This window comes from Nannospalax galili, unplaced genomic scaffold (assembly GCF_000622305.1).
Source record: "Nannospalax galili isolate Female #2095 unplaced genomic scaffold, S.galili_v1.0 scaffold2267, whole genome shotgun sequence".
NCBI lineage: Eukaryota > Metazoa > Chordata > Mammalia > Rodentia > Spalacidae > Nannospalax > Nannospalax galili.
In genome coordinates this window covers 411,083-420,038 of record NW_008356240.1, presented here as the reverse complement: position 1 = coordinate 420,038, position 8,956 = coordinate 411,083, and the positions used below count along the sequence as shown (strand labels likewise).

The 8,956-nt window shown below is 46.2% G+C and overlaps 1 long non-coding RNA gene across 17 annotated transcripts in view; it reads right to left on the bottom strand.

The window, feature by feature from the left end:
- The window catches only part of LOC103750961, a 246,128-nt gene that overhangs the window by 82,839 nt on the left and 154,333 nt on the right, over window positions 1–8,956 (bottom strand). For 13 of the 17 annotated variants that reach the window (XR_607996.3, XR_003847177.1, XR_003847176.1 and 10 more), the window contains one exon: window positions 3,303–3,380. This is a non-coding gene — a long non-coding RNA (uncharacterized LOC103750961). Of the gene's footprint in view, window positions 1–3,302; window positions 3,381–6,421; window positions 6,628–7,119; window positions 7,202–8,956 lie in introns of all 17 variants that reach the window. The other 4 variants (XR_003847174.1, XR_003847171.1, XR_003847172.1 and 1 more) reach the window with 3 other exon arrangements.

The following is an 8,956-nucleotide window of genomic DNA, read 5'->3' as shown; positions in this document are numbered from 1 at the left end:
GAGCTCCTTCACTCAGTAAATGTAGCTAGCCAGCTTGCTCTTAGATCGTCTTTCTTCTCCCATGCCCTGGAATGACAGCTGGGCCGCCATATCTTGGGACATCCAAACTCTGGTCCTTGTGCTTATGTGGCAAGTGCTTTCCTTGCTGAGTCATGTCCCATTAATGTTTTATGACCTAAGATGCATCCCAGTTTGGTGATTATTTCATGGGCCTTTCAAGGCTATGTATTCTGTTCTCAGTCACAAATGGGACATCTATATCACACTCCCTCCCCCAAAGGGCTCAGGGACCATGGCAGAAGAGTGGGGTGGGAACATTTTAAGAGCCAGAGGTAAAAGAGAAAAGCAAAACTGCCTTCTGGACATGACAAGACCACTTCACCTATGAATTCATAGTAGCTGTGGTTGCCTGCACAAGACCTGTACAAAGTCAAGCCAGTCAACATTCCAGCATGAATGGTGTGGTGGTTTGAATTAAAATGTCCCCCATAGGCTCCAAGTATGGCACTTTTTTGGGAGGTCTTAGAAGGTATGGCTATCCTGGAGAAAGCACATCACTGAGGGATGGGCTTAGAGAGTACTTAAGCCTTGCCGGATCTCCAGTCACTCTCTTGCGTCCTGTGCCTGCTTGAAGATGCAGAGCTTAACTTTTACTGCTCCTGCTCCAGCTACCTCCAGACACCATGCCTCCCTGCCATAATGGACTGTAATTCCCCTGGAACCATAAGCTCAAATAAACTCTTCCTTTTATAAATTACTTTGTTTAGTGTTTCTATCACAGCAATAGAAAAGTGACTAATACAGATGGGGAAGGGGCACACAAGACCCCACCCCTAACTGAAGAGCTATTGACTGTCGATGGCTTCTGGGGGAAGGGAAATCAGTTTTCTTTAAGGTTGTGGTCCCTGCTAGGTTGACCATGCTCCAATGGATCTCTTCACAAATTGCACTCAGTGGGTTATAATAATTATTTTTAAAAGTACACAAAGGTGGGAGGGGGTAGACCTGGAAGGAATTAAGGGGAGGAGTGAGGGGCTGAGTATGATTAAAATACATTGAATGCATGTATGAATTCTCAAAGAATTAATAAAAGGATTTTTTTTAAAGACTGTATTCTGCTGCTGTTGAACAGATTATGACGAGTGTCAATTAAGTTCTGTGAGTTGGTGGTGCTGTTGAGTTCTATGTTTTTGCAGATTTTCTCTCTAGTTCTTAGAAGCTCTGAATGCAGAGACAAAGGAGTTTGATGGCCCAACCACAACTGTGGATTCGTACATTTCTTCATTCAGGTTAGTTTTTGCTTCACACAAGAGAAGCTCTAGCGTTTGGTTCACAAGATAGCTCCATCTCCTCAGTGGATTGATCCTTTGCCATTTTATAGCACCCCTCTTTGCCTGGCAGATCATATTGTCTGCAAGGACCTTGGGGCTCACTATGGTAACTTTCTTTGCCCTGTACTGTTTTGATAATACAGCCACTCATATTTCTTTTTAACTGGTATTTGCATGTGCCTCCTTTTCCATTCTTTTGCTGTAAGTCTACTTAATTCATGGAATTTGAAGTGAGTTTCTTGGAAACATTATATAATTGAGTCACTTAAAAATATTTGATTTATTTTTATTTTATGCGTATAAGTGTTTTTCCTGCATGTACGTAAGTGTACCACATGTGTGTCTGGTACCCCTGGAATCCAGAAGAGGATGTTAGACTCCCTAGAACTAGAATTAAGCACAGTTGTTAACTGCCATATGGGTGCTGGGAACTGAACCCAGGTCCTCTAGAAGAGTCATAAGTGCTCTTAACTACTAAGCTATCTCTCCAGTCCAACTCACTTTTAATAATATTAAGTTTTTTATATTTTTGAGAATTTTGTACATAAAGAACTATACATGAGTGCTGTAGTTACATCATATCCACCCCTCTCTCTCCCTTCTCCAAATCCTTACATGTTCCCCCCACCCTTTCAATTTCCAGACCTCGTCTTTAATTTTTATTGTTGCACACCCCCACACACATTCAGACAGAAAGACACATAGGTATATATGTATATGTAAACAACCTATTGAGTCCATTTTGTTGTGCAAGTTTGAATGTGTATTTAGGGCCAACCACTTGGGATGAGATAACTTATCAGGGGCTCATTCCTGGAAATTTCACCCATCCACATTGGCATGTCAGCTAGGATTGTCATTATGCAAATCTTGTTTAGGCAACCATACTGTTGGGATTTCATGGATGCAGCAGGCATCCTGGTCCTCTGGCTCTTGTTTATAATCATTATGTGCTTTCTAAGATTTATATTTTTATTACATTTATTTATTGTGTGCGTGTGCATGTGTGTGTGTGTGTGTGTGTGTGTGTGTGTGTGTGTGTGTGTGTACACGGAGGGCATTGGAACCCCTAGAACTGGAGTTATAGGTGGCTGTGAGCTGCCCAAGATGGGTGTTGGGAACCAAACTGGAGTCCTTTGGAAAAGCAGCAAGCACTCTTAACTGCTGAGCCATCTCTCCAGTCCTGGGTCACATTTTAAAATCTACTCTGCCTCTCTGCATTTCAAGTGGCGTATTTAGAACATTTACCTTTACGAACATTGTTGATACGTCAGGGTTAAGTCTAACATTTCATTATTGGCTTTTGTTTGTTCTTCCTTCTGCATCATTTTTCTGGCCCTCCTGTGGGTTTCTTGAACATTTTAGGGTTCTACTTGATTTCATTATCATATTTTTTCTTAGCACATTACTCTCTATTGTTTCCTTAGTGGCAATCATGTTAGCAAACTCTGTTGCTGGGCAACTTGTGTGTGAAGGGGAGAATTAGCTGCTTGGCCTGAGCCTTCTAATGCCAGAGTGGATGGAGGAAGACCCAGGACTTCGCTGCTGCTACTCGGGTGACAGGCCACTTGCTAATGTCCAGTTGTGGATCAGAGGTGCTGCTGTTGTTGGCTGATCTACAAGATCTTGGGTTGTAAGAATAAGGGTCTGTCAGGCATGGTGGCACACGCCTTTAATCCCAGCATTTGGGAGGCAGAGACAAGCAGATCTCTGTGAGAGCAAGGCCTACCTGGTCTACATAGTGAGTTCCAGGTGGGTTGGGGCTAGGGAGACTCTGCCCCCCCCCAAAAAAAAAGAAGAAGAATGGAGGTCTGCAGCCTCTGAATGAGTCTCTGTTGGGAATTCTCTTTCCAAGGACTTTGGCCCGAGAGAACAAGACGTTTCTTACCTGTGCCTCTTGGTGATTCCAGCTGCAAACCTCCCCCGAGCCCAGTCAGAAAGAGAGAGGAAAAGGAAAGCCAGGGAACTCACAGCATCAGTTTCCCAGGTCTTGCTGCTTCCCACCAGCATACTTCATTTCCTCCCAGCTTTGATAGCTCTTGTCACCATCTGTTGAAAAATTTCCAGAACAGTTAGCTATAGTTAGAGAAGAGGGATGGGAGAAGCATCTAGATCACCCTGTCCCAGAACAGGAAGTCAGCACAGAGCAGAAAGAATGTGGTCACTGGGGCCTCTGATGATCTGAACTGCACCTTCTGCTTTCTTAGAAGGAATCAGTTGTATGAGTCTGGCCACTTGCTCTGCTCTGAGTCAACAGTGCATTGAATTCCTTTTGAAACACGAAGCTGGTTATCACCCTCTCTGGACAGCAAGCGTTGATTGGCAACATTGCTACTTGTCAGTGTATTCTCTGAGTTCTCCCCCTTGCTTGTCCAGCTTCTGACCAAGATTTTGAACCATGAAAGAATTAGGGCTTTCTTAATTACCAGTGTTTAGTTGCACTAATAGAGACTTCTCCTATCTGGATTCTTCTTGTTTTTGTCTTGGATTGTTGCCTGACTTAGGTTGGGCTTTTGGCCCAGTGACTCACGGGAAAGTGCTATATTAAAAACTTGCAGCTAATGTTTTAAATCAACCAGCAAAGACATAACTAGCAAAACACACTCTGCCAGCCAACAAAACCCTGCCTCTGGGCGGGGGGCGGAGGGGGGGAGTGTAGGACACTGCTAAAGGCTTCCCTTCCCTCTGAGGTAACTGTCTAGTTTTTTCTTAAGTGACCAGAGGATGGGGGAAAATCTCAATTTTTTTAAACTTTTTTTTTTCAACCTTAAAGTTTAGAAAAAGTCAACTGGATGTAACATAACGTGTCACTTTCCCCCCCTGTTTTTTGCCCTGTGTTACCTCTTCCCATGATCTTAAAGATTTTCATAAAGTGAATGTATCAAATACTGAAATGCATAGAAAGAGCTATATACCACCTGATTTGGGGTTTACATCAGTGGGATGATTTATATAATGTGATAACCAATATAAACTTTGTGGGGTGTGTGTGTGTGTGTGTGTGTGTGTGTGTGTGTGTGTGTGAGATGTGTACTGTGTGTGTGTGTGTGTGTGTGTATGTGTGTGTGTGTGTGTGTGTGAGATGTGTGGTATATGTACCCATGAATGTACAGGTAGGCATGTGTGCTCATGGAGGCCAGAACATCAGGTGTCCTTCCCGATCACTGTCTGCCTTACTCTTTTGAGACGGCCTTTCACTGAACCTGAAGTCCACAGCCAGCAAACCCCACTGATCCTTCAGTCTCCACCTCCCACAGCACTGGGGTTTAGAGGCTTGTGTGGTGGCTTTTTTTAAAAAAACATGTGTACTGGGGATTTGAACTCAAGTCCTCATGTTTATGCAGCAAATGCTCTTACCCACTGTGCCATTTCCCCCATCCAAATAATATAAAGTTTTAAAATTGAATATTTATATCTGTAAGATAAATTGAATGTTCAAATAAGACATTTTAAGTTACATTTTATGTTTTTCTTTTCCTGAAATATCTTTAGTTCCACAAGCTATATATTTACTTATTTATTTTAAAACATGTAGCATTCTATGGCTCTACATGAAAAGTTTATTGTTTGGAAGTCAGGCTAAAGAGAAGGCAATAAATTACAATGTTGTATTTGATATAGGGGCTGTTCACTCTAAACTTATTAAAGAACTAAATAAATCATGCATAGACAACCAACCAGTGTATTAACTTTTTCATTTATTTTTAAATTTAAAAATAACATAAGAAGAATGCACATCTATATTGTAATTTTATTTTATTTTAGTAAAAGTGGAAGCAAGCAATTTAGGTGACTTTAATTTACAACACGAACAGGAGACTCTCAGAGTCATCTAAAACCTCAGCAGAAAATTCGATTATAAAAGTTTATACAAAACTTTTTCAGCTTCTCCATTCCCAGAAAGACATGAGAGGATCTAAGATCCGGAGCTATCTGTTTCTGGAAATACTATTTGCCCTCCTGACAGGTAAGAAAACCCAGGAAGAAAGCAAGAATGTCACGGATATGGAAGAACTGGCTGCCTCTGCCTGCTTACAGAAACCTAATGCTCAAAAATAATAAAAAGAAAATTGGCTGTCAAAACAGCATTTCCGTAGTCTCTTTTGAAGTGAATCTTCTTTTACTTTAAAAAAACAAAAACAAAAACAAAAAACCCTACAAATGAAGGTTCTTTGGAAAAGGACGAATTTGGCAGTTTCGAAACTCAGAAGATAAACACAGCAGTCAATGTCCCATCCCTCCCCCTAAGCACCTCAGCAAATAACCCTGGGCCATGGGGACATGGGCCATAGTCTGGGTCTCCTCAGCTTCTCAAGGGGGCTGGGGAGGTCAGGGGTAAAGGTGGAACAAGGGAAGTGTCATTTTAGTCTGGAGGGAGGGAGGGAGGGAGGGAGGGAGAGGAGAGAGAGACTGCTATGTCAGCTAAAAACATTTGTGTTCTTTCCTGGTTTGATGTCAGCTCCCAGGACTGGCTCAGAATTGCCCACAGTGATATTGGGCCCCTGCCCACTCAGCAGGCAGACCACTTACCCTGCCAGCAATAGACATTTAATAAAACAAGATGCTGTCCCTTTACTATCCTGAGAATCAATCCCTGTCCTGTGAAAACATCCCCCACTGGCCCCAGCAAGCAGCAAGTTTTTATGCAGAGCCCCCTCTGGTGTTCCTGGGGCGTCCTGACTAAGGCCTCACCTACAGAGCGCTTGCTTCTCTTGCAATGTCTCAGGGCATTTTGCCTTCTGTGAAAGACTGCCTGACCTAGCTAAGCTGTGTTACAAAATGATTAAGTATTAATGGCTGAGTACTGAGTGAACATGTGACAGATTGGGAGACGTGCATGCAGTCATGAAGTGGACTTACATGACCTCATAAGAGACCAAATTACAGCTCAAAAGACAAGTCATGGTTGCTGATAGGAAAAGCCTAGCAACTTGACTGGATTCAATTCCCAAATCTGTCCTTGTTTAGCCTGTGGCATTGGGCAAGCTGATGCGTATATGCGTATATCTCTTAACTTGTAATATGCACAGCAGGTAGATCATAGGCTGACAAATACTCAGATCCACACAGACACTGAGAATCACACATACCTCTTTCTTCCCTAGCCCAGATGTGATAGCCAGGTCAGCTACACCCAAATGATCAGAACTGGCACTGGGATAAAGGCCTGTGACGGATTCTGAGCCTTGCTCTAAGGCAGGTGCACTTCTGTTTACTTTGAAGTTGGGGAGGAATGGAACAAATTGGTGCTGCACAGTGTGGTTCATTCCTTCTCTCACTTGAGGAAGTTCCATGACTTTGGAAAAGAAGAGAGTGAGAAAGTCAAGGGAGGGAACATCTGGGCATGGGGAGGGAGTCAGAGTAGGGAGTTTTGTCTCCTGAAACACAGCCCAGATCCACCCCAGAACAGCGGGGTCCTGGAAGGAAGCAGGGTGTACCAGCCAACATCTGAGAAGAGCATGCTAAGGCAGACTAACCAGGGCGAACAGAGAACCTTCAAATGGCAATTTCAGAGGGAGGAATGCAGGGTGCCCAGAGAACCAAGTGCGGCCCAGGACACAATCCTTCAGGACCAAGTGCACCTTCGGGGAATGAACAGCTACTGTCCCATGCTGCTTGGATCAGGATGGTGCTGGGCCAGGGGAGGGGACATTGTGGACACCTTTCCACTTCCATGTAGGCGACAAAGCACCTCAATTGCCATTTTAGACCCAATGGGAGAAAGTGCTGCAAAAGAATGTCAGACTAGGGGAGGGAGGAAAAGGCAATTCCAGGCTGCTGACAATACCATCTGTGGCTCTGAGGTGGCTCCGAGGTGGCATGAAGTTGTCTTGCACAGCCACGGTGAGTGGTCAGACAAGACCAAGAATCTGTTTCAGAGAAAGACAAGCAAAGATAAAATTCAGCCCCGCAAGGCAGCTGGGCAGAGTCCAAGGGTGACTCCAAGGTCAGTTGCCAGGTGTTGATAACCCATCTAGAAGGCAGACTAGGCCAATTAATTACTAGCTCTTAGAACCAAACTGGGGGTGGGGGGAACACATTGAGGCCAGGAGGTGTCAGACAAGAGTCAAGGTCAGGAATGCCTGACTCAAGTGAGTGGGGAATAAGACGCAGGGACTTGGGGTCGAAGCTTGGGGTCACTGGTATCCATTCTGGTCAAGTCTGTTAGGGTAGAAAATCACTACATGTCAAGAACTGGCTAGGCCTTAGTCAGAGTGGAAGAGGTACCTGGTAGTGCCGGCAGCACTGGGCACAACTGGGAAGGCTCTGGTGGTTTCCTCTATAGGGCAGCAAGTCTCCCACATTTAGAGTCTGCGCTAGGTCCTGTTGTCAGAGTGAGGAGCTAAGTCTACACTCTGGGGTCAGCCCTGGGGGCTGGCTGAACCTGCGTTTCCTTGCTTCCATGGGAAGCAGGTAGACCCAAGTCCTGAAGACAATGAGAACTCTGAGCCCAACTGTGTCTAAAGTCAGGTGGCCTTTGGATTTTGCTTGATGGGAATCCCTTGGGGGTGGCGGGGGGGGGGGGGTCTTCTACACAAAAGGTTCTTTTATGTCTTTAAACCAGTTTGAATAGGTTTTTCTCACGTTTGACCTCCAAGTTTTTCAGTAACACCTAGATAATGGTTATCACTGTGAACCACAGCTGAGAGCCGGACCACAGCTCTGGGAAATCCTATCACCACACTCAGTTTAGAGAGAACCTAGGGCCTAGTGCTGTGCAGTGTTAATGTGGAAGAGGGACCAGGGAGTCAGAATTCACACGGGTTCTGAGAGGGACAAGAGAGGTGGAGGAACCCCAAAACTCTGCTTAAGAAGTAGTGACTCAGACTCCGCCAGCCGCGCTCACCCTTCCATCTCCCGCGCTGTTCTTCTCTACTCCTAGCTTGGGCCCTGTGCCATTCCTAGCCTTGGGGCCCCAGACACCTGGGGAGCCACTGCTGATTCCTGACCCTGTTCACCCCCACCGGCTTGGTGCCTTCCTTGGGCCCCAGGAGCACTGCCTCTGGACCCGGCCCTGCCCTCACCTCTCTCTGCTCCCCCGGACCTGCACCACCCGCTAACTCTCCTGGCCTTCTACCCTATCCTCAGGCCTCTCGGGGTGGGTCCATCGGGGAGCCTTCCGTGCATTGACTCCCCCAGCCTCATTCGCCCTTCCATCTCTACCGCTGTTCTCTGCTCCTGGTTTGGGCCCTGCGCCATTCCTGGTCTTGGGTCCCCAGACACCTGGGGAACTGGTGCTGCTTCCTGATCGTTTTTGACCAGGCCAGCTTGGTGCCTTCCTTGGGCCCCAGGAGCACTGCTTCCACGGGACCTGGCCCCGCCCTCACCTCTCCCTACTTCCCGGACCTGCACCACTGGCTAACTCTCCTGGCCCGCTTTCCCGCCCTCAGGCCTCTCTTGGGGTAAGTCTACCATGCAGCCCGCCTTGACTCCGCCAGAGGCGCTCACCCTTCCATCTCCCCCGCTGTTCTCTACTCCTAGCTTGGGCCCTGTGCCATTCCTAGTCTTGGGGCCCCAGACACCTGGGGAGCCACTGCTGATTCCTGACCCTGTTCACCCCCACCGGCTTGGTGCCTTCCTTGGGCCCCAGGAGCACTAGCTCTAGACCCGGCCCCGCCCAAACG